We start from the raw sequence: 25027 nt of genomic DNA, 5'->3' as shown, positions 1-25027 counted from the left end.
CTGTCCAACAGAAGAAAAAGAAGAAGGTTGGACTGAGGCTCATCTGTTTGTCTTCTGTGACCCCTCCCTCAATGTTTTCCTTCTCTGAGAAGTGACAGGACTGCATCACGAGGAGCTCTGAGGCACTGAAGTTCAACATTGTCGCCCCCTGCTGGTAAAACGAGCACACGACAGGGAGGAAGCCGTTCAATCATTCATTTTTCATGTTTTACGGATGGGCTTTATTTGGCGCCTTTACTGCGTCACTATGTAAACTTCAAAGGGATTGGCTGTTCTCCCGGAAGAGCGGCGGGTCACGTGCTCCACACACCTGCTGCTGGGGCTTCATTAGCGGTAATTGGGTCCAGCTGTTGGTGTTCGGCTCGGTTCTCCGGGATGCGGCTGCGGCGGAGCTGCAGGTCAGTGGTTTTGTGTTCTGCTCGGGTTGTTGGTGAAATTCTGCTTTTGAACCTGAACTTTACAGTCAGATGTGATGTTTTATGGAGATGTTCTCCTGCTGGAAGAACTTTAGAGGTTCTTCATGGAGAAAGTTTGGAGCCTGAATTTAAAGGTCTGAGGCCTTTTCTGTGGCGGCATTTTCCTTGTTTTTAACTGTCAATACTTTCAAATATGTACTTTTTTCTCTACTTAATGATTTAATTAGTAAATCTAAAAATGGCATATTTCACAGTATTGTAATTTAAACTGTTCTTAGATTCTTAAATATATTCCAGAATGTTCTTTTTCTTTCTGTATTATTTGGGTCGCTGCTTTCTGCTTGGTTCTGTTGGATTATGGATTTGTTTTCAAGTTATTCAGAAGTTTAACAGGTTTTAAACTGATGTGTAGAAATATAATTTTAAACACTTAGTTACACTGCAAAGCAAAGAGGATAACTGGTCATAAGACAAATCTTTGTGTTAAACATATTTTTGGATTTTTAATTGACCTAAAGTTGCTTGTCAATTTCTGAAAAGGGTGCATTTTAGCTGTTATTTAGATTTTTTTTCTTCTCTTTAATTGCTGAAGTGTCACCGATTGAATGACATGATTAAACATTTCAAATAAACATGATTAAAACAATAAAAATGAAGCAGACGATTTATGGCTGGACTCTCTTTCCCAGGACTCTTTGCTGGAAACACGACGCCTGACTGGAAAATGAAGTGGAGCCCACAGAGAACAGAACAAAGAGGTAACTATTACTAAAGTTCATTAAAGCCAGAACTCATAGAGAATCGCATTTTATTGTATTTCAAAAAGAGTTGACTTCTAAAGAATTTTTTTTTCTTTCTCCTCAGGAAGATCTTCAACCTGTAAGTCCTTCTTTTCTTGTTTTGGCCGCCGTGCCGATCTTTCTCTTTTCCTCTTTTTCTAAGCTTGCATTGAAGGCGACTTCTTTACATTTATTAGCCGTTTAGTGCAGCAGTCAACGTCCTGCTGGGTTTTTATTGGTCACAGTGAGGATGGAACTTCTTGTTTCAGGGTATTTTCAGCTGAAATGTGTTTTGATGTTTAACTAACTTTTCCTCCTGCAGGTCTTCCAGATCAGGTAGGTGCTGCTTGAACTTGTAGTTTTTTCTTCCTTTAACCTCCTTTCATGCATAAAAACTGTTTTGTGTCCGTCCAATAAAATAGAATCGGTTCAGGAATGTAGATTTCATCTGGAACTTCCAGGATTTTATGAGAACAATCTGTAGTTTGTAGATTTTATCTCTTATGTTCCAACATTTTCCTCCGACCTGGACCATCAGAATTTTACGCGCTCGCGGTCTTCATTTAGAATTTTCAGCAATTTTGGACATTTCATTTACGTGACACATTTTTGATGCACACATCCACATTTCATTGCGGAGCGTGTCGTTGCGTTGCGCGGTTCCTTGCGTGGAGCGTCTCATTGCGTGGAGCTCCTCAAAAGTACCATCTACCTCTTTCCTGCATTTCCTTTTATGGGCGCCGTGCCGCCACTGTCTGACTTTTGGGCCGCCGTGCCCCTCTTTACCTTGTTTCTTATTACTTGTGTCTTTGTGTTAATGTGTGATGTTCTGACCCTTTCTGATAAATGATCTGTTTAATTTTGACCCTGTTCTAATAAGTTCTTCCTCATCTGTGGTGAAGTCGCCTTCAGTGCTGTTTCCTCTGTCAGGTCAAAGTTGAGCTTCAGCATCAGACTTTAGTGTTTGCTCTCAAACTTCCTGGAGCTTGTTTGTGTAGAAGAGTCCAGTCTGGTCAGGATTGGGTCTTCAGGAAAGTGTCGCTCCTGTATTATCTCGGTGCAGGTCTGTAGTTTGAAGGCTGTTCTGACCAGCAGCTGCTCTCAGGTTTCTAGAGGTTGTGGTTGTTGGGCTGGAGCTGAATCGGTGAAGGATTATTGGTTTGGAGTTTAAACAAGGAGAAAATCTTTCCTTTTCAGCAGCTGAGTCTTCTTCCTACACTGTGATTGGATCAGTTTGTGCAGTTTTTTTTTCCAGGTAGAGCTACGACAGGTAAGACCCCATTTTTTTATTCCATTACTGCCTGCGCTCAGGCCTCCCACTGTTTATGTTATGTTGAGTTCAAGCTTTAAAATGATAGGACACAAGTATCAAAACTATAGCAGATATAAAGTAATACACTAAACAAAAGTCAGATGCCATCTTAACAATTATTCATCATAACTAAAAGAAATATTCACACACACTATCTATACTTATATCATCTCAGCAAACATTAAATCACATATGACCCGTTATTCCTCTCATCTTCAGTGAACATTTCTTAAGTATAATTTCTTGAATCTATAGATATTTGAACACTAGACTTGGTCAAGCCCTGTTTAGTTAAGTGCTGCACGCTGATGCACAGTAACTTCTCTGTGGTTTAAATCTATTTGATCTGGATGTTTCTGAATCCCATTGAGTTTTTTGTTACTGTGCTGCTTTAAAAAAAAGTTTCTGTGATGGTCCGGTTGGGACTGTTTGAAAGTGGTTTGGTTCAGTGGTTTTGGTTCATGGTCTTGCTCTGGTTTTCTTTGGTTTACTAGATTAACATTGTCATTGATGCTGGTCTGAAGGTTTAAGGTTCCTGTGGTTCTGTTGGTGCAGTCGTGTCAATGGAAGTAAAAGCTCAGCCCACAACCAGGGAGCTGTAGGTCAGGGAGGACTGCATGCACCATCTGCCACATCCACCGGTGTTGGTGATGCTCGTCTGAGTCATTCTTTGTCACAGAGCAGTTTGGGAGCTATCTCTATCTGTGGATTTTCTCTTCTGGTTTGTCTTGTTTAACTTTTGATTTCTTTTCTGTCTTTTAGATCCTCTCTCTCTTTCCTCTTTGGATCTTGGATCTTAACACTACTGGTACTTTCATGTTGGGTCTGTCTGGATCTTTTCGTGTCTGCATCTCCTGTTTTTTGATCTGCTGACTTGCTCTGATTTCTCTTAAGTCTGGATCCGCTGGTCCATCTGCCTACATCTGTTTCTCTGAAGCCGTCATGTTTCTATGCATCCTGTCTGCCTGTTCCTCCTCTATTGAGATGCATCTCTTCAGTTAATTGTTCTCTTGTTCTTTTACTCTTCCTAATCTGAGTTTTGTAGAATAATCTCCTTTCCTACTCTCCTCTTTTTCAAAATTTGAAAAAAGGGAACTTTAAAATAGTAAAATCTTAAAAATTAATATTTCTATGAATAAATAAGCTTAGTATAAAGCAAAGATAAAATGGGACTTGTACAGTCATTAAAAAAAATATTTCAAAGTTTAGTAGTAGTTAAAATTTTAAAAATTAATTTCTCATTCTCCAGCACACTTCCTCGACTCACTAAATGCTGTATTCTGGTCAACAACTTAGTAACTTGTTTTTAAACTTTTGTAGCATAAATGGAAGTTTCCCAACACCAAATGTAATATTTCTGAATGTGTTTTTGTTTTTTATGATTTTAAAGAGCTGTGATTTATTTTTGGTAAAACATGTAAACTAAGTTATTTTTTTTATTTTTTTTCTCACAAAGCAGTGTACAAAGAATTGTGTGAATGACCTGAAACCGAAAGCCAGGATGTGCAACTTTGTGTTCTAAAAGATTCAAGGACCCAGGACAGATTTTAAGCATCAGATTGGGAAATAAAAAATGGACTAAGACTCTTCTTTAATGGATAATGTCAAGATTTCTCCAGCTATTGAAATGGCCCTTTACAATGCTCAAACTTTCAGTGATGGAACTTGGAAAAAGTTGCTCTCAAACAAACCAACACAGAGGCGCAGAGACTGAATGTTAAAGCCATTGGACCTAAACCTTCATCCAAACAATGCTTGAGTCATGGAAAGGCCTGCAATGAATGTCAAGGAAAACGCCTTGAAAAGCAGGAAGAAAAACCTTAAACTATTTTGGCCCAAAAAAAGATCAGTTGGAAACTGGAAAAGTGGACTGTCCCAATAAGTCAATGGAGCAACTTGAAACCTGTCTTGTGGATGAACTGGAAGTCAAACCAAAGCTAAAAAACCACTAAACATGGACCACATCCAATGCTACTATTATTGCGCCAGTGCTAACTGAACCTCTGAATAATGCTACAATCATCTCAGTCCACGTTGAATGACATCCTACGCTGTTTTGTTTTTGTTTAAGCAAGTGCTCGGGAAAATGCCACATCCCTTCAGTCAACAATGAAGATGACATTCTATGCTACTGTTTTTGAGCAAGTGTTCGCCTAACTTCGGGAAAAACACACTACCATCACCTCAGTCCAAACTGCACGCGACATCCTACGCTGTTTTTTGAGCAAGTGCTCGCCTAACCTCGGGAAAAATGCAACCATCACCTCAGTCCACACTGCACGCGACATCCTACGCTGTTTTTTGAGCAAGTGCTCGCCTAACCTCGGAAAAAATGCAACCATCACCTCAGTCCACACTGCACGTGACATTCTACGCTGTTTTTTGAGCAAGTGCTCGCCTAACCTCGGGAAAAATGCAACCATCACCTCAGTCCACACTGCACGTGACATTCTACGCTGTTTTTTGAGAAAGTGCTCGCCTAACCTCGGAAAAAATGCAACCATCACCTCAGTCCACACTGCACGTGACATTCTACGCTGTTTTTTGAGCAAGTGCTCGCCTAACCTCGGGGAAAAACACTCTACCATCACCTTAGTCAACAATGAAGATGACATTCTATGCTACTGTTTTTGAGCAAGTGCTCGCCTAACCTCGGGGAAAAATGCAACCATCACCTCAGTCCAAACTGCACGTGACATCCTACGCTACGGTTTTTTGAGCAAGTGCTCGCCTAACCTCGGGAAAAATGCAACCATCACCTCAGTCCACACTGCACGTGACATTCTACGCTGTTTTTTGAGCAAGTGCTCGCCTAACTTCGGGAAAAACACACTACCATCACCTCAGTCCAAACTGCACGCGACATCCTACGCTGTTTTTTGAGCAAGTGCTCGCCTAACCTCGGGAAAAATGCAACCATCACCTCAGTCCACACTGCACGCGACATCCTACGCTGTTTTTTGAGCAAGTGCTCGCCTAACCTCGGAAAAAATGCAACCATCACCTCAGTCCACACTGCACGTGACATTCTACGCTGTTTTTTGAGCAGTTGCTCGCCTAACCTCGGGGAAAAACACTCTACCATCACCTTAGTCCACAGTGCAAGTGACATTCTACGCTGTTTTTTGAGCAAGTGCTCGCCTAACCTCGGGAAAAATGCAACCATCACCTCAGTCCACACTGCACGTGACATTCTACGCTGTTTTTTGAGCAGTTGCTCGCCTAACCTCGGGGAAAAACACTCTACCATCACCTTAGTCCACAGTGCAAGTGACATTCTACGCTGTTTTTTGAGCAAGTGCTCGCCTAACCTCGGGAAAAATGCAACCATCACCTCAGTCCACACTGCACGTGACATTCTACGCTGTTTTTTGAGCAGTTGCTCGCCTAACCTCGGGGAAAAACACTCTACCATCACCTTAGTCCACAGTGCAAGTGACATTCTACGCTGTTTTTTGAGCAAGTGCTCGCCTAACCTCGGGAAAAATGCAACCATCACCTCAGTCCACACTGCACGTGACATTCTACGCTGTTTTTTGAGCAGTTGCTCGCCTAACCTCGGGGAAAAACACTCTACCATCACCTTAGTCCACAGTGCAAGTGACATTCTACGCTGTTTTTTGAGCAAGTGCTCGCCTAACCTCGGGAAAAATGCAACCATCACCTCAGTCCACACTGCACGTGACATTCTACGCTGTTTTTTGAGCAAGTGCTCGCCTAACCTCGGGAAAAATGCAACCATCACCTCAGTCCACACTGCACGTGACATTCTACGCTGTTTTTTGAGCAAGTGCTCGCCTAACCTCGGGAAAAATGCAACCATCACCTCAGTCCACACTGCACGTGACATTCTACGCTGTTTTTTGAGCAGTTGCTCGCCTAACCTCGGGAAAAAACACTCTACTATCACCTCAGTCAACACTGCAAGTGACATTCTACGCTGTTTTTTGAGCAAGTGCTCGCCTAACCTCGGGGAAAAATGCAACCATTACCTCAGTCCACACTGCACGTGACATTCTACGCTGTTTTTTGAGCAAGTGCTCGCCTAACCTCGGGGAAAATGCAACCATCACCTCAGTCCACACTGCACGTGACATTCTACGCTGTTTGTTGAGCAAGTGCTCGCCTAACCTCGGGAAAAATGCAACCATCACCTCAGTCCACACTGCACGTGACATTCTACGCTGTTTTTTGAGCAATTGCTCGCCTAACCTCGGGAAAAAACACTCTACCATCACCTCAGTCAACACTGCAAGTGACATTCTACGCTGTTTTTTGAGCAAGTGCTCGCCTAACCTCGGGAAAAACACACTACCATCACCTCAGTCCAAATTGCACGTGACATCGTACGCTACGGTTTTTTGAGCAAGTGCTCGCCTAACCTCGGGAAAAATGCAACCATCACCTCAGTCCAAACTGCACGTGACATCGTACGCTACGGTTTTTTGAGCAAGTGCTCGCCTAACCTCGGGAAAAACACACTACCATCACCTCAGTCCACACTGCACGTGACATTCTACGCTGTTTCTTGAGCAAGTGCTCGCCTAACCTCGGGAAAAATGCAACCATCACCTCAGTCCACACTGCACGTGACATCCTACGCTGTTTTTTGAGCAAGTGCTCGCCTAACCTCGGAAAAAACACTCTACCATCACCTCAGTCCAAACTGCACGCGACATCCTACGCTGTTTTTTGAGCAAGTGCTCGCCTAACCTCGGGAAAAATGCAACCATCACCTCAGTCCACACTGCACGTGACATCCTACGCTGTTTTTTGAGCAAGTGCTCGCCTAACCTCGGGGAAAACACACTACCATCACCTCAGTCCACACTGCACGTGACATCCTACGCTACTGTTTTTTGAGCAAGTGCTCGCCTAACCTCGGGAAAAACGCACTACCATTACCTCAGTCCACACTGCACGTGACATCCTACGCTGTTTTTTGAGCAAGTGCTCGCCTAACCTCGGAAAAAACACTCTACCATCACCTCAGTCCAAACTGCACGCGACATCCTACGCTGTTTTTTGAGCAAGTGCTTGCCTAACCTCGGGAAAAACCCACTACCATCACCTCAGTCCAAACTGCACGTGACATCCTACGCTGTTTTTTGAGCAAGTGCTCGCTTAACCTCGGGGAAAAACACACTACCATCACCTCAGTCCATACTAAACATGACATTGTACGCCACTGTTTTTTGAGCAAGTGCTCACCTAACCTTGGAAAAATTGCAACCATCACCTCAGTCCACACTGCATGTGACATCCTACGCTGTTTTTTGAGCAAGTGCTCACCTAACCTCGGGAAAAGCGCACTACCATTACCTCAGTCCACACTGCACGTGACATTCTACGCTGTTTTTTGAGCAAGTGCTCGCCTAACCTCGGGAAAAATGCAACCATCACCTTAGTCCACACTGCACGTGACATTCTACGCTGTTTTTTGAGCAAGTGCTCGCCTAACCTCGGAAAAAACACTCTACCATCACCTCAGTCAACACTGCACGTGACATTCTACGCTGTTTTTTGAGCAAGTGCTCGCTTAACCTCGGGAAAAACACTACCATCACCTCAGTCCTTACTAAACATGACATTGTACGCCACTGGTTTTTGAGCAAGTGCTCGCCTAACCTCGGGAAAAATGCAACCATCACCTCAGTCCACACTGCACATGACATTCTACGCTGTTTTTTGAGCAAGTGCTCGCCTAACCTCGGGAAAAATGCAACCATCACCTCAGTCCACACTGCACGTGACATCCTACGCAACTGTTTTTTGAGCAAGTGCTCGACTAACCTCGGGAAAAATGCAACCATCACCTCAGTCCACACTGCACGTGACATTCTACGCTGTTTTTTGAGCAAGTGCTCGCCTAACCTCGGGAAAAACACACTACCATCACCTCAGTCCACACTGCACGTGACATCCTACGCTGTTTTTTGAGCAAGTGCTCGCCTAACCTCGGGGAAAAACACTCTACCATCACCTCAGTCAACACTGCAAGTGACATTCTACGCTGTTTTTTGAGCAAGTGCTCGCCTAACCTCGGGAAAAATGCAACCATCACCTCAGTCCACACTGCACGTGACATTCTACGCTGTTTTTTGAGCAATTGCTCGCCTAACCTCGGGGAAAAACACTCTACCATCACCTCAGTCAACACTGCAAGTGACATTCTACGCTGTTTTTTGAGCAAGTGCTCGCCTAACCTCGGGAAAAATGCAACCATCACCTCAGTCCACACTGCACGTGACATTCTACGCTGTTTGTTGAGCAAGTGCTCGCCTAACCTCGGGAAAAATGCAACCATCACCTCAGTCCACACTGCACGTGACATTCTACGCTGTTTGTTGAGCAATTGCTCGCCTAACCTCGGGAAAAAACACTCTACCATCACCTCAGTCAACACTGCAAGTGACATTCTACGCTGTTTTTTGAGCAAGTGCTCGCCTAACCTCGGGAAAAACACACTACCATCACCTCAGTCCAAACTGCACGTGACATCGTACGCTACGGTTTTTTGAGCAAGTGCTCGCCTAACCTCGGGAAAAACACACTACCATCACCTCAGTCCACACTGCACGTGACATTCTACGCTGTTTTTTGAGCAAGTGCTCACCTAACCTCGGGGAAAACACACTACCATCACCTCAGTCCACTCTGCACGTGACATTCTACGCTGTTTCTTGAGCAAGTGCTCGCCTAACCTCGGGAAAAACACACTACCATCACCTCAGTCCACTCTGCACGTGACATTCTACGCTGTTTCTTGAGCAAGTGCTCGCCTAACCTCGGGAAAAATGCAACCATCACCTCAGTCCACACTGCACGTGACATCCTACGCTGTTTTTTGAGCAAGTGCTCGCCTAACCTCGGAAAAAACACTCTACCATCACCTCAGTCCAAACTGCACGCGACATCCTACGCTGTTTTTTGAGCAAGTGCTCGCCTAACCTCGGGGAAAACACACTACCATCACCTCAGTCCACACTGCACGTGACATCCTACGCTACTGTTTTTTGAGCAAGTGCTCGCCTAACCTCGGGAAAAACGCACTACCATTACCTCAGTCCACACTGCACGTGACATCCTACGCTGTTTTTTGAGCAAGTGCTCGCCTAACCTCGGGAAAAACCCACTACCATCACCTCAGTCAACACTGCAAGTGACATTCTACGCTGTTTTTTGAGCAAGTGCTCGCCTAACCTCGGGAAAAATGCAACCATCACCTCAGTCCACACTGCACGTGACATTCTACGCTGTTTTTTGAGCAAGTGCTCGCCTAACTTCGGGAAAAACACACTACCATCACCTCAGTCCAAACTGCACGCGACATCCTACGCTGTTTTTTGAGCAAGTGCTCGCCTAACCTCGGGAAAAATGCAACCATCACCTCAGTCCACACTGCACGCGACATCCTACGCTGTTTTTTGAGCAAGTGCTCGCCTAACCTCGGAAAAAATGCAACCATCACCTCAGTCCACACTGCACGTGACATTCTACGCTGTTTTTTGAGCAGTTGCTCGCCTAACCTCGGGGAAAAACACTCTACCATCACCTTAGTCCACAGTGCAAGTGACATTCTACGCTGTTTTTTGAGCAAGTGCTCGCCTAACCTCGGGAAAAATGCAACCATCACCTCAGTCCACACTGCACGTGACATTCTACGCTGTTTTTTGAGCAGTTGCTCGCCTAACCTCGGGGAAAAACACTCTACCATCACCTTAGTCCACAGTGCAAGTGACATTCTACGCTGTTTTTTGAGCAAGTGCTCGCCTAACCTCGGGAAAAATGCAACCATCACCTCAGTCCACACTGCACGTGACATTCTACGCTGTTTTTTGAGCAGTTGCTCGCCTAACCTCGGGGAAAAACACTCTACCATCACCTTAGTCCACAGTGCAAGTGACATTCTACGCTGTTTTTTGAGCAAGTGCTCGCCTAACCTCGGGAAAAATGCAACCATCACCTCAGTCCACACTGCACGTGACATTCTACGCTGTTTTTTGAGCAGTTGCTCGCCTAACCTCGGGGAAAAACACTCTACCATCACCTTAGTCCACAGTGCAAGTGACATTCTACGCTGTTTTTTGAGCAAGTGCTCGCCTAACCTCGGGAAAAATGCAACCATCACCTCAGTCCACACTGCACGTGACATTCTACGCTGTTTTTTGAGCAAGTGCTCGCCTAACCTCGGGAAAAATGCAACCATCACCTCAGTCCACACTGCACGTGACATTCTACGCTGTTTTTTGAGCAAGTGCTCGCCTAACCTCGGGAAAAATGCAACCATCACCTCAGTCCACACTGCACGTGACATTCTACGCTGTTTTTTGAGCAGTTGCTCGCCTAACCTCGGGAAAAAACACTCTACTATCACCTCAGTCAACACTGCAAGTGACATTCTACGCTGTTTTTTGAGCAAGTGCTCGCCTAACCTCGGGGAAAAATGCAACCATTACCTCAGTCCACACTGCACGTGACATTCTACGCTGTTTTTTGAGCAAGTGCTCGCCTAACCTCGGGGAAAATGCAACCATCACCTCAGTCCACACTGCACGTGACATTCTACGCTGTTTGTTGAGCAAGTGCTCGCCTAACCTCGGGAAAAATGCAACCATCACCTCAGTCCACACTGCACGTGACATCCTACGCTACTGTTTTTTGAGCAAGTGCTCGCCTAACCTCGGGAAAAATGCAACCATCACCTCAGTCCACACTGCACGTGACATTTTACGCTGTTTTTTGAGCAAGTGCTCGCCTAACCTCGGGAAAAACACACTACCATCACCTCAGGCCACACTGCACGCGACATCCTACGCTGTTTTTTTGAGCAAGTGCTCGCCTAACCTCGGGGAAAATGCAATCATCACCTCAGTCCACACTGCACGTGACATTCTACGCTTTGTATTGAGCTGATGCTCGCCTAACCTCGGGAAAAACACACTACCATCACCTCAGTCCACACTGCACGTGACATCCTACGCTGTTTTTTGAGCAAGTGCTCGCCTAACCTCGGGGAAAACACACTACCATCACCTCAGTCCACACTGCACGTGACATTGTACGCTACGGTTTTTTGAGCAAGTGCTCGCCTAACCTCGGGAAAAACACACTACCATCACCTCAGTCAACACTGCACGTGACATCCTACGCTGTTTTTTGAGCAAGTGCTCACCTAACCTCGGAAAAAACACTCTACCATCACCTCAGTCAACACTGCACGTGACATCCTACGCTGTTTTTTGAGCAAGTGCTCGCCTAACCTCGGGAAAAATGCAACCATTACCTCAGTCCACACTGCACGTGACATCCTACGCTACGGTTTTTTGAGCAAGTGCTCGCCTAACCTCGGAAAAAATGCAATCTTCACCTCAGTCCACACTGCACGTGACATTCTACGCTGTTTTTTGAGCAAGTGCTCGCCTAACCTCGGGAAAAATGCAACCATTACCTCAGTCCACACTGCACGTGACATCCTACGCTGTTTTTTGAGCAAGTGCTCACCTAACCTCGGAAAACACACTACCATTACCTCAGTCCACACTGCACGTGACATTCTACGCTGTTTTTTGAGCAAGTGCTCACCTAACCTCGGGGAATAACACTCTACCATCACCTCAGTCCACACTGAAAGTGACATTCTACCCTGTTTTTTGAGCAAGTGCTCGCCTAACCTCGGAAAAAATGCAATCATCACCTCAGTCCACACTGCACGTGACATTCTACCCTGTTTCTTGAGCAAGTGCTCGCCTAACCTCGGGAAAAATGCAACCATCACCTCAGTCCACACTGCACGTGACATCCTACGCCACTGTTTTTTGAGCAAGTGCTCGCCTAACCTCGGGAAAAACAAACTACCATTACCTCAGTCCACACTGCACGTGACATTCTACGCTGTTTTTTGAGCAGGTGCTCACCTAACCTCGTGGAAAAACACACTACCATCACCTCAGTCCACACTGCACGTGACATTCTACGCTGTTTTTTGAGCAAGTGCTCGCCTAACCTCGGAAAAAACACTCAACCATCACCTCAGTCCACACTGCACGTGACATTCTACGCTACTGTGTTTTGAGCAAGTGCTCACCTAACCTCGGGAAAAACACAATACCATCACCTCAGTCCACACTGCACGTGACATTCTACGCTGTTTTTTGAGCAAGTGCTCGCCTAACCTCGGAAAAAACACTCAACCATCACCTCAGTCCACACTGCACGTGACATTCTACGCTGTTTTTTGAGCAAGTGGTCACCTAACCTCGGGGGAAAAACACTCTACCATCACCTCAGTCCACACTGCACGTGACATTCTACGCTGTTTTTTGAGCAAGTGCTCACCTAACCTCGGGAAAAACACACTACCATCACCTCAGTCCACACTGCACGTGACATTCTATGCTGTTTTTTGAGCAAGTGCTCGCCTAACCTCGGGAAAAATGCAACCATTACCTCAGTCCACACTGCACGTGACATCCTACGCTACGGTTTTTTGAGCAAGTGCTCACCTAACCTCGGGAAAAACACACTACCATCACCTCAGTCCACACTGCACGTGACATTCTACGCTGTTTTTTGAGCAAGTGCTCACCTAACCTCGGAAAAAACACTCTACCATCACCTCAGTCCACACTGCACGTGACATTCTACCCTGTTTCTTGAGCAAGTGCTCGCCTAACCTCGGGAAAAATGCAACCATCACCTCAGTCCACACTAAACGTGACATCCTACGCCACTGTTTTTTGAGCAAGTGCTCGCCTAACCTCGGGGAAAATGCAACCATCACCTCAGTCCACACTGCACGTGACATCCTACGCTACGGTTTTTTGAGCAAGTGCTCGCCTAACCTCGGGGAAAACACACTACCATCACCTCAGTCCACACTGCACGTGACATCCTACGCTGTTTTTTGAGCAAGTGCTCGCCTAACCTCGGGAAAAATGCAACCATCACCTCAGTCCACATTGCACGTGACATCCTACGCTACTGTTTTTTGAGCAAGTGCTCACCTAACCTCGGGGAAAATGCAACCATCACCTTAGTCCAAACTGCACGTGACATCCTACGCTACTGTTTTTTGAGCAAGTGCTCACCTAACCTCGGGAAAAACACACTACCATCACCTCAGTCCACATTGCACGTGACATCCTACGCTACTGTTTTTTGAGCAAGTGCTCACCTAACCTCGGGGAAAATGCAACCATCACCTTAGTCCAAACTGCACGTGACATCCTACGCTACTGTTTTTTGAGCAAGTGCTCACCTAACCTCGGGAAAAACACACTACCATCACCTCAGTCCACACTGCACGTGACATCCTACGCTACTGTTTTTTGAGCAAGTGCTCACCTAACCTCGGGAAAAACACACTACCATCACCTCAGTCCACACTGCACGTGACATCCTACGCTGTTTTTTGAGCAAGTGCTCGCCTAACCTCGGGGGGGAAAAACATTTGTACACACTGAACTTACACTCACATAAATTCTTTATACCTGGTGGTTTTTTGTTTTTTTTAAGAGGTATCTTGCTATGTCCTGGTAAAGAAACGGTTTTCTGGTACTGTTTTTACTACAGGACCTGGCTCGACCACATGTCTTTACCACAGCGCTCTCCCAGACCACGACAGCATTATCCACCTAAAGACAATGGTAATGAGCACTTGGATCTCAGAACTCTAGGTAAATTTCAATGGCCTGTAAGAGCTTTTTAATTTAACTATTTTATGGTTTTTATTTTCTTTGGGTAGCAGCAGCTCATTCAATGGTCTATAATGATATTTTTAAAACTGAAGGTTTTAAAGCCAAACGTGGTCATTTTAAAAACAAAAGCTGACTGTGGAGAACCTTGCCTTTTGATGCTTCAATGTATTTTTCATTTGGGTTTTTTCTTTGTGGTGGCACAAAAACCTTCCTGTTTGGCGTGAGTTTTTGTCATGCATCCTCCAGGTAACTGCCTTTCTTTAAAGCCCAAAGCAACTTCCCTGTGAAGTAAATGGTTGAAGTCTGCCTCAAGCTTCTGACTTTCTGTCAGCAACATTGTGGGTATATTCCATCTTCGTCTTTTAATCAAAAAATTTCTGTTCAGCCCCAAACTTGGTTGACTTTTGTTCAAAAGGTTAACTTCTTTAAGATGGGACCTTGAAGATCAGGCCTCCAGCCACAACATTCTTTTGAACGAACTTAAACTCTTTTGTTCTTTCAGGGTTAAAGTGGTTTGTGTGGTTGGGAGTTCACCACGAGAGCTGTTCTGGAGTGCATTCTAACGTTAGTTTTCTTTTTTAAAGGTTAAATGTTTTTTTATTTTTTGTTTCCAGCCATTCCAAAATTAAGCTCTGCAACCATGAAATGCATTTAATGACGTGTTGCCAAAAAGCAAAGCTCTCAATATACCGCTCGATCTTCGTTCCAATATTCACCTATGTTCATGAGCTCTAATGAGAACGAGGTCCTGAATACAAGCGCCTGAAATGAGCTTTCTCCTTAGACTGGCTGGACGCTCCCTTAGAGATGGGGGAGAAGCTCGGTCACCCGCAGAGCTCTGAGTAGAACCGCTTCTCCTGCACAATAAAAGGAGCCAGTTAAGTTGGTTCGGGCATCTTATCCAGATGCCTCCCCGGGGAGGACCAGGATATGCTGGAGAGACCACGTCTCTTGGCTGGCCTGGAAACACCTCGGCTGCCTCATGCCCTTAGAGACAACTGTATTTACGATGGTCAAACCTGTGCTTTTGGGTTGACTGTGCATGAATATGCGTACAGTCGACACACTTTTCTGTCATGATGAAAATTCAATCTGGTCTCATTTTCTTTCTGGTGGCAGAATAAGCTGCCTCATTTTTTGTGGGAAATGTTCTTGCAGCCTCAAAGTCTCTTTAGTTCCTCATCGCCAAAAGGAATGTGGAGGTAAACATGGTCGACTGAAGTCCACCTCAATTTCATGAGCTTGTATGTTTTCCCTGTTGCACTCTGATCACACCACAACATGGTTGACTTGAGTATATATGGGTTCCAGCTAGAGCATTCTTTTCAATGGGCTTCAAGCTTAATCTTTTCAGGTCTTGTTGGTTGGTCTCATTTTTGTATTCATAAAATCAAAAACCTATTAACTCTTTGGTTTGTGTAATGTGTGTTACACAAACCATAATTGTTTGATCTCTACAAAGGTGCGTCTCTTACCTAAAGTCAATGTCTCAAGCCTGAAAGGCTTGTTAAAAAAATTTCTTTCAGGTTAAAATGTTTTGTGAACTCTGAGTGGGGTTTGCTCCAGGATCAAAAACTGTTTTACTGGGTTTTTACTGCCAATCATTGGTGATAAATAGAATGTTTTATATTTTATTTAATTTTTTATTTTATTTTTTAACATCCACACTTCCTGCATTTTGAGTGGGTGAGTTATGAGGACCTGCTTGAAAAAAAAATTCCACCCCAAAAAGCACCAATATTTTCTAAGATCTATCCACAGTAAGTTGTTCATCAATGCATGTCATGGATGACTAAACATGTGTTGAACACAGTGTTCCGCTCAGTGTTTGGCTGCTCTTCTGCGGTTCTTGCTACACTGTAAAAAAGAAAAAAACCACTTTCTCTCAGGGGTAGAATAAACTGCCTGGGAATTTTATTTGGAATTTTCACTGAAGGGTCCCAGGTGTCTGCATTTCACTGCTGATGACACCAACTTTGAAGTAAACATGGTCAGGTGGAGAAGTCCACCGTTTGCACCTCTGTTTTCTATACAAAAACACACTTTCTGGTTTGATTTGAGCATTTTTGAGAAACCTACTGAAGTGTCTTGATTCAAGGTTGGGTTGCATTTGCCACATTTACCAGAACAGTTCAATGGGCCCATTCAACTTTGCACATGTCTTAATGTTGGATTGAATGTGAAGTTCTGTTTGTGTGGAAGAAATTCCACAAACAAAGCGAGTGTTTCTCTGAAGTTACAACTGTTGCCTCAAAAGGTTTACTTCAAGGGTGAGGTTGCTCTTGAAACAAAAAAGCATTTTCTGGTCAAGGCTAATTTGTCCGATGTAAAACTTTCACTGGGACACAAAAATGCACTCAAGTACAAACTAAGTGCACTAATTTATTTCTAAACATATGTGGACGGGATGGGCTTCGGCAGCCCCATGACCCAAAAAGGGGAAAAACAGATTAGAAGATGGGGGAAAAAAATTAATGATATGGAATCTTCATGATCCGAAAAGTGGATTGTTTCTTCCTGGGGAAATATCCACCAGAAAGGATGTTTAGATGTTTAATTTTGATTTCAATGTTTGGATTTCTTCAACCTCTGCTCTGGATATTTGAGTTGATGGGAAACCGCTGGCACCAAAGTGTGTTCAGCGACGTGTGGATAACTAAACATATCAAACACAGTGACTGAAGGCACGTAGAAGAACATTTGGCTGCTCTTCTGCGGTTCTTGCTACACTGCAAAAAACAAACTTTCTTTCTGAGGGTAGAATGAAGTGCCTGGGAATTTCATTTGGAAAAGTCTCACTGACGGACTCCAGGTGTCGGCATTTCTTTGTTGATGACACCAACTTTGCTTTAAACATGGTCAGGTGGGGCAGTCCACTGTGTGCACACTTTTATTTTCTGTATAAAAACAAACTTTCTGGTTTGATTTGAGCATTGTTGGTTTTAAAGCATTTCTTTATTTACAAAATCTAAATCTTGAAGTTTCTTGATTCAAGGGTGGGTTTGCATTTGCCTCATTTACCAGAACATTTAAATGGGTCCATTTAACTTTGCACATCTCTTAATGTTGGGTTGAATGTGAGGTTCTGTTTGTGTGGAAGAAATTCTGTTGTGTTGCAAAACAAACAAAACGAGTGTTTTTCTAAAGGTACAACTGTTGCCTCAAAAGGTTTACTTCAAGGGTGAAGTTGCTGTTGAAACAAAGCATTTTGTGGTCGAGGCTGATTTGTCCAATGTAAAACTTTCACTGGGACACAAAAATACACTTCAGTACAAACCAAGGTTGATTGCGGTGCAGCAGAGGTGACGCGTCAGATTTATTTTAAACATATGGAATCTTGATCATCTGAAGAGTGGATTGTTCTGGAAAAATGTCCACCAGAAAAGATGTTTAGATGTTCAACTTTTGATCTCAATGTTTGGATTTCTTCAACCTCTGCTCTGGATATTTGAGTTGATGGGAAAACGCTGGCACTTAAGTGTAAAGGCAAAGGCTCATTTGAGCCTTAAGAGGAAAAATCTTAACTTGTTGGTAAAAGGAGAAACTTCCATAAGCTCTAAAAACGTATGAATGTACTCAACTGTTCAAATGGACACTTTCTAGAACTTTACAACCACAAGGAAGCTGGAGTCCAGAGTAATGTTGGATGGGATAGGAATTCTTCTAACCTCAGAAGATGGAGACAGATGATCATAAATGGAATTACCCCCCCCCCACCCCCCAAATCAATGAGTCCTGTAAAACATGGATAATGCGACTTTGGAGCCAAGCTGGACCTCAAGGCTTTTTACCTCTATCTGAGGAGGCTGATGTCTTTTATTTAAAGAATTGCTGCAGAATAATCAACACACTCTGGAAAGACTTGGAAAAACATTTCTTCAGCGTTTGGTTTGTTTGGACCTGCTGGAACACTGACCTGCACCAAAGATGGACCCTACCTGTGCCAGTGAGACCCAAATCACTGCTGACCAATGTCATTATCACTTTATTTTATTTTGTTTACTTTAATGCTTGTGAATGTGGAACTGTATTTTTGTGTGGAGTAATTTTCTGAAGCAAAAAAAATGGAAGCTAAAGTAATTAGTAAAGTGACCATTTTTACTTGAGTACTAAAGGTTTTTAAATGCATTTAGTTTGGTCTTAAACTTGGTTTTAGCTTTGTGTATTTAAAAAAAATCCTCTACAGTGCAGCTGAAGTTTGAGTAACTTTAAAAAATAAACAAAATTTAAGATTTTAGACTAAAGAGTTTTAAGCGTATAAAAAATAGTTGTAGTTTGTGGCAACACAAAAAACCTAAATGTCTAGACAAGTAAAACAACGGTTTAACTAGAAAAAAACATCCCAACTAAGCAGTTGGTTTTAATAACAAATCTAATGTGAAGGCTTTTATTTTTATATAGACCTAAAATTAAATTAAATGAATAACTTAACATTGCTTGGTGATGTAAACATTACCCAAGTGTGGCAGTTTGTCCCGAAACAGATGAAAACATTTAGTTAGAAAAAATACTTTAGTGGTTAGGTAATGCAACCACAAGGGGGCGCTCTCCAACGCTTTCATGTGCCGGTCCCAAGTCCGGGTAAATGCAGAGGGTTGTCGGGTGACTATCCGACGTAAAACGTGAACCACATCCAGTTGTTAGAAATGGGAAATCCCTGCCGTGGTCCTTCAATGGGCCGTGAATAGAAAACAATCAGAAAAAATAGATGGGGTGAATGCAGAACATGACATTCTTTAAAATACTTTGTCAAAAAGTCCCTGAACTTAAAAACTTAAATGGCTGGAAAAAACTCATCTGCAGGTTGACAGTCCAACATGGAGGACTGTGAAGAGTGTCGTCCCGCTTGAAGAATGAAGGTTTAGTCTGTTTTTCAGAGGAAGTTTTTAACATATATCTTCTTCTTTCTCTTTCGGCTTTTCCCATCAGGGGTCGCCACAGCGAATCATCGTTTTCCACCTCACTCTATCATGAACATCTTCTACCCTAACATTAGCCAACTTCATGTCCTCTGTTAAGACATCCATATATCTCCTCTTTGGCCGTCCTCTTGCCAGGCAGCTCCATCTCCAACATCCTTCTACCAATATATCCACCATCCCTCCTCTGAACATGTCCAAACCATCTCAGTCTGGCTTCTCTGACTTTGTCGCTAACACAGGCAACATGAGCCGTCCCTCTCATGTACTCGTTCCTTATCCTGTCTAACCTGCTCACTGCTAAGGAGAACCTCAACATCTTCATCTCTGCTACCTCCATCTCAGCCTCTTGTCTCTGTCTCACTGCTACCGTCTCTAACCCATAGAGCAGAGCTGGTCTCACCACTGTCTTGTACACCTTTCCTTTGAGTCTTGCTGGCACTCTTCTGTCAAACAACACTCCTGACACTTTCCTCCACCCGCTCCAACCTGCCTGCACTCGCCTCTTCACCTCTTATCCACACTCCCCATCACACTGAACTGTTGACCCCAAGTACTTAAACTCCTGCACCTTCTTCACCTCAGCCCCCTGTAACCTAACGCTTCTACCTTGATCCCTCTCGTTCAGACACATGTATTCTGTCTTACTACGACTGACCTTCATGCCTCTTCTTTCCAGAGCAAACCTCCACCTCTCTAGCTGTTCCTCCACCTGCTCTCTACTCTCACTGCAAATTACGATGTCATCCGCAAACATCATTGTCCAGGGAGATTCCTGTCTTACCTCGTCTGTCAGCCTGTCCATCAGCATAGCAAACAAAAAGGGACTCAAAGCTGATCCTTGGTGTAGTCCCACCTCCACCTTGAACTCCTCTGTCTGACCTACAGCACATCTCACCACCGTCATACTTCTCTCATACATGTCCTGAACTACTCTGACATACTTCTCTGCCACTCCAGACGACCTCATACAGTACCACAGCTCCTCCCTCGGCACCCTGTCATACGCCTTCTCTGAATCTACGAACACACAATGCAGCTCCTTCTGACCATCTCTGTACTTTTCCATCAACATTCTCAAAGCAAAAATGGCATCAGTGGTGCTCTTACGGGGCATGAAACCATACTGCTGCTCACAGATCTCCACCTTCTTCCTAAGCCTGGCTTCCACTACTCTTTCCCACAGCTTCATTGTGTGGCTCATCAACTTTATTCCTCTATAGTTGCTGCAGTTCTGCGTGTCACCCTTGTTCTTAAAGATCGGGACCAGAACGCTTCTCCTCCATTCCTCAGGCATCTTCTCACTCTCTAAAATCCTATTGAACAACCTTGTTAGAAATTCCACTGCTGTCTCTCCTAAGCACTTCCATACCTCCACAGGTACGTCATCAGGACCAACGGCCTTTCCGCTCTTCATCCTTTTCAGAGCCTTCCTAACCTCATCCTTTCCAATCTCTGCTACTTCCTGCTCCACAACAACCACATCTTCCTCCCTTCTTTCCCTGTCATTTTCCTCGTTCATCAGCTCCTCAAAATACTCCTTCCATCTTTTCTGTACACTCTCCTGGGTTGTTAGCACCTTTCCATCTCTGTCCTTAATCACCTTTATCTGTTGCACGTCCTTCCCATCTCTGTCTCTCTGTCTGGCTAGCCTGTACAAGTCCTTTTCTCCTTCCTTTGTGTCTAACCTGTCATATAGCTCATCGTAAGCTTTCTGTTTGGCCTTTGCCACCTCTCTCTTCACTCTACGCTGCGCTTCCTTGTACTCCTGTCTACCTTCCTCAGTCCTTTCTACATCCCACTTCCTTTTAGCCAACCTCTTCCTCTGGACGCATTCCTGTACTTCCTCATTCCACCACCAAGTCTCTTTACCGTCTTTCCTCTTTCCAGATGACACACCTAGCACCTTTCTACCTGTTTCCCTGATAATCTCTGCTGTAGTTTCCCAGTCCTCTGGAAGCTCATCCTGACCACCCAGGACCTGCCTCAACTTCTGCCTAAATTCCTCACAAGTTTCTTCATTCTGTAGCTTCCACCACTTGGTCTTCTTTTCTGTTTTCCCTCTCTTCTTCTTCCTGACCTCCAGAGTCATCTTACACACCACCATGCGGTGCTGTCTGGCTACACTCTCTCCTACCACCACTTTGCAGTCATTAACCTCTCTCAAATGACCTCGTCTACATAGGATGTAGTCCACCTTAGTACTCCTACCACCACTTCTGTATGTCACTCTATGTTCCTCTCTCTTCTGGAAGTAAGTGTTGACCACAGCCATTTCCATCCTCTTCGCAAAGTCCACCACCATCTGTCCCTCCAGATTCCTTTCCTTCACACCAAACCTGCCCATCACCTCCTCATCACCTCTATTGCCCTCACCAACATGCCCATTAAAGTCTGCTCCAATAACAACTCTCTCTCCTCTGGGGATACTCTCTATGACCTCATCCAACTCACTCCAGAATCTCTCCTTCACTTCTAACTCACAGCCAACCTGTGGCGCATACCCACTGACTACATTCACCATCACCCCTTCAATTTCTAACTTTAGGCTCATCATCCTGTCTGAGACTCTTTTCACCTCTAGAACACTGTTTACAAACTCCCCCTTCAGAATCACTCCTACCCCGTTTATCTTCCTATCAACACCATGATAGAACAGTTTGTATCCTCCTCCAATACTACGTGCCTTGCTGCCCTTCCACCTTGTCTCCTGCACACACAGTACATCTACCTTCCTTCTCTCCATCATGTCTGCCAGCTCTCTGCCTTTCCCTGTCATTGTGCCAACGTTAAGAGTCCCTATTCTCAAACCTATGTTCCTGCCTTTTCCCTTCTCTCTCTGGCCACGGACCCTTCTGCCTCCCCTCTTTCTTCCACCAACAGTAGTCAAATTTCCACAGACACCCTGTAGGTTAACAGCATCGGTGGCGGTCGTTGTTAACCGGGGCCTCGACCGATCCGGTATGTCTAAAGTGTTGTGGATGATTCCCATTGTTATTTTGGCAATTTTTACGCCGGATGCCCTTCCTGACGCAACCCTCTCTATTTATCCGGGCTTGGGACCGGCACAGAAGTAACTGGCTTGCAACCCCTGTGGCTAGATTAAGTTTTTAACATATATATTTTATTTAAATAAAATTATTTAATTTTACTTTTTTATCATTTTATTTAAATTGCTCTGTCTGTCTCAGCCTTTGCATACATTATTCTGATTTTGGTTAAAACAGAAATGACTTTTTCTGTGGGTGAGTGCAGTAAAATTGTTACACACTTATTTTTCTTAACCTTTTTGTTGTTACTCCAGATCTGTAAGCAGGAGGAGCAGCAGGAGTCCTGACCCAATGAAAAGACCAAACCCTGGAGGTCATGATTCTGTTGGAAGCAGATCTACAAGGCGCCCAATGGATCATCTGGAAGGAGCGGTTTTCCATTGAATGCAAGCAAACCAGAGACTAGAGGTTTCCAGTCAGCTGGAGAAAGAATGACTTCCAGCTGCTGCTAATGAACAAATGTTATGACCAATAAAAGTCTGATTTGTTTTGTCTTTGAGAATAAAAACTTTGTTGTTGAGGATCTGCTGTTCTGGATCCTCCTTCCCTTCCTCCCAGAAACCAGATGCAGTTGTCTTGTGTCAGTCTCAACTTAGTCTTTCTATCACACTATTGACTAATAGAAAAATGAATATGGAAAAACATGTATGGTAATGTCATAACAGTGCAATTCATTTCAAAATAGGATACAGATTTCTGTCATTCTCCTGCAGGTTCAAACACTACAATGATGTTCTGTCTGCTCTAATGATGTTAGAAATCTGCAGCATTTAGCCTGATCCTGGACATCTGACCTCTCCAGTCCTTACACTGGTGCCATTTCAGGATTGTTGACCTTAAATACTAAAACTAGTTTGAAATGGTTTCATTATCTGGGAAACCGTGAAACCATTTTAGATGATCTACTTGTGGTTCCAACGCTCAGCAGGTGTTGCTTCTGCAGAAACATCTAGCTGGTAGAACGACGTTGGAAGAAGCTTCCTGATGGTCTCAGATCTTCACCATCTTTCCCATTGGATATTACGTTCCAAACTTTATTGCGTTACTGCCCCTACTCTCAAAGCTGCTAACTACCTTTTTTTTTTTTTTTTTTTTTTTTTTGTTTTTGATATTGGCCAATATTACAACATACGGTGAGGTCAATAAGTATTTGATCACCCTGTGATTTAGCAAGTTCTCCCACAGGGGTCTAAAATGTTCATCATAGGTGCATTTCCACAGTGAGAGACAGAATCTGAAGAAGCATTCAGAAATCACGTTGAACGATTTTTATTTTTTATTTTTTAAACTATTTGTATATTATTGTGACAAATAAGTTTTGATCACTTGAGTTAAACAACTTGAATATTTGGTACAGAAGCCTTTGTTAATAATTACAGAGGTCAAACTGTTCCTGTAGTTCTACACTAGGTTTCTACACACTGCAGCAAGGATTTTGGCCCATTCCTCCATACAGATCTTCTCTAGATCTGTCAGGGTTTGGGGCTGTCGCTGAGCAACACGGAGTTTCAGCTCCCTCCAAAGATTCTCTGTTGGATTTAGATCTGGAGACTGGCTAGGTCACTCCAGAACCTTGATATGCTTCTTACGGAGCCACTCCTTGGTTTTCTTGGCTGTGTGCTTAGGGTCATTGTCATGCTGAAAGACCCAGCCACGACCCATCTTCAACGCTCTGACTGAGGTAAGGCTTTTGCCCAATATCTCAGAATACAGAGCCCCGTTCATCCTCTCCTTAAAGTACAGTCGTCCTGTCCCCTGTGCAGAAAAACACCCCCAGAGCATGATGCTTCCATCCCTGTGCTTCACTGTAGGTTTGGTGTTCTTGGGATGATGCTCCTTCTTCCTCCTCCAAACACGCCGAACGGAGTTAAGACCAAAAAGTTCTATTTTGGTTTAATCTGACCACAAGACTTTCTCCCATGACTCCTCTGGATCATCAAGATGATCATTGGCAGACTTCAGACGGGCCTTGACATGGGCTGACTTCAGCAGGGGAACCTTCCGTGTGATACATGATTTTAAACCATGACGTTTTAATGGATTACTTATAGTAGCCTTGGAAATGGTGGTCCCAGCTCTCTTCAGGTCATTAACCAGCTCCTCCAGTGTAGTCCTGGGCTGATTCTTTACCTTCCTTAGCATCATCTATACCCCACGAGGTGAGATCTTGCGAGGGACCCCAGTCCGAGGGACATTGACAGTCATCATTAGCCTCTTCCATTTTCTGACAATTGCTCCAACAGTTGTTCTTTTCTCACCAAGCTGCTTGGCAATTGCCCCGTAGCCACTTCCAGCTTTGTGAAGGTCCACAGTGTTGTCTCTTGTGTCTTTTGGCAGCTCTTTGGTTTTGCCCATGTTGGTTGATAGACTTGACTGATTGTGGGGCACAGGTGCCTTTATGCAGGCTAACCACCTCAAACAGGTGCCACTCATTTAGAATCATGAGCAGAGTGGAGTTGGACTATTTCAAAGCAGAACAGCAGGTCTTTGCTGGTCAGGAATCTATCTGATAATCAAGTGATCAAATACTTATTTGTCACAGTAATATACAAATAGTTTTTAAAAAATCGTACAACTTGATTGCTGAATTTTTCTTCAGATTCTGTCTTTCACTGTGGAAATGCACCTATGATGGAAATTTTAGACCCCTGTGGGAGAACTTGCTAAATCACAGGGTGATCAAATACTTATTGACCTCACTGTAGTTCTCAACTCAAACGTTATCTTTTGATTAATTTTTGTCACCTCCTAAGGCTCTGTGCCCTCCTCCTGTTGTTCCTTCAGGAGTGTCTACACTGACCACAGAAAATATTTATTTATTTTTGTAACACATGAACATTATTTTCACATCC

General features: G+C 44.1%; 1 long non-coding RNA gene across 2 annotated transcripts; it reads left to right on the top strand.

Annotated features, from left to right (window-relative positions):
- The first annotated feature begins 330 nt into the window (after positions 1–330).
- On the top strand, positions 331–22569 carry LOC105353764 (uncharacterized). Of its 2 annotated transcripts, none has more exons than XR_013650857.1 (4): positions 331–398; positions 1106–1174; positions 1281–1295; positions 22430–22569. It is a non-coding gene; the product is annotated as an uncharacterized LOC105353764 (long non-coding RNA). The 2 variants fall into 2 exon arrangements; XR_002875287.2 differs by lacking the exon at positions 331–398 and adding an exon at positions 420–550.
- Positions 22570–25027: the final 2458 nt, after the last annotated feature.

The sequence above is a fragment of the Oryzias latipes genome, chromosome 18 (assembly GCF_053564925.1).
Source record: "Oryzias latipes strain Hd-rR chromosome 18, Olatipes_Hd-rR_3.1".
NCBI lineage: Eukaryota > Metazoa > Chordata > Actinopteri > Beloniformes > Adrianichthyidae > Oryzias > Oryzias latipes.
Note: the sequence above shows the minus strand (reverse complement) of the source record. Positions and strands in the feature narration are given on the sequence as shown.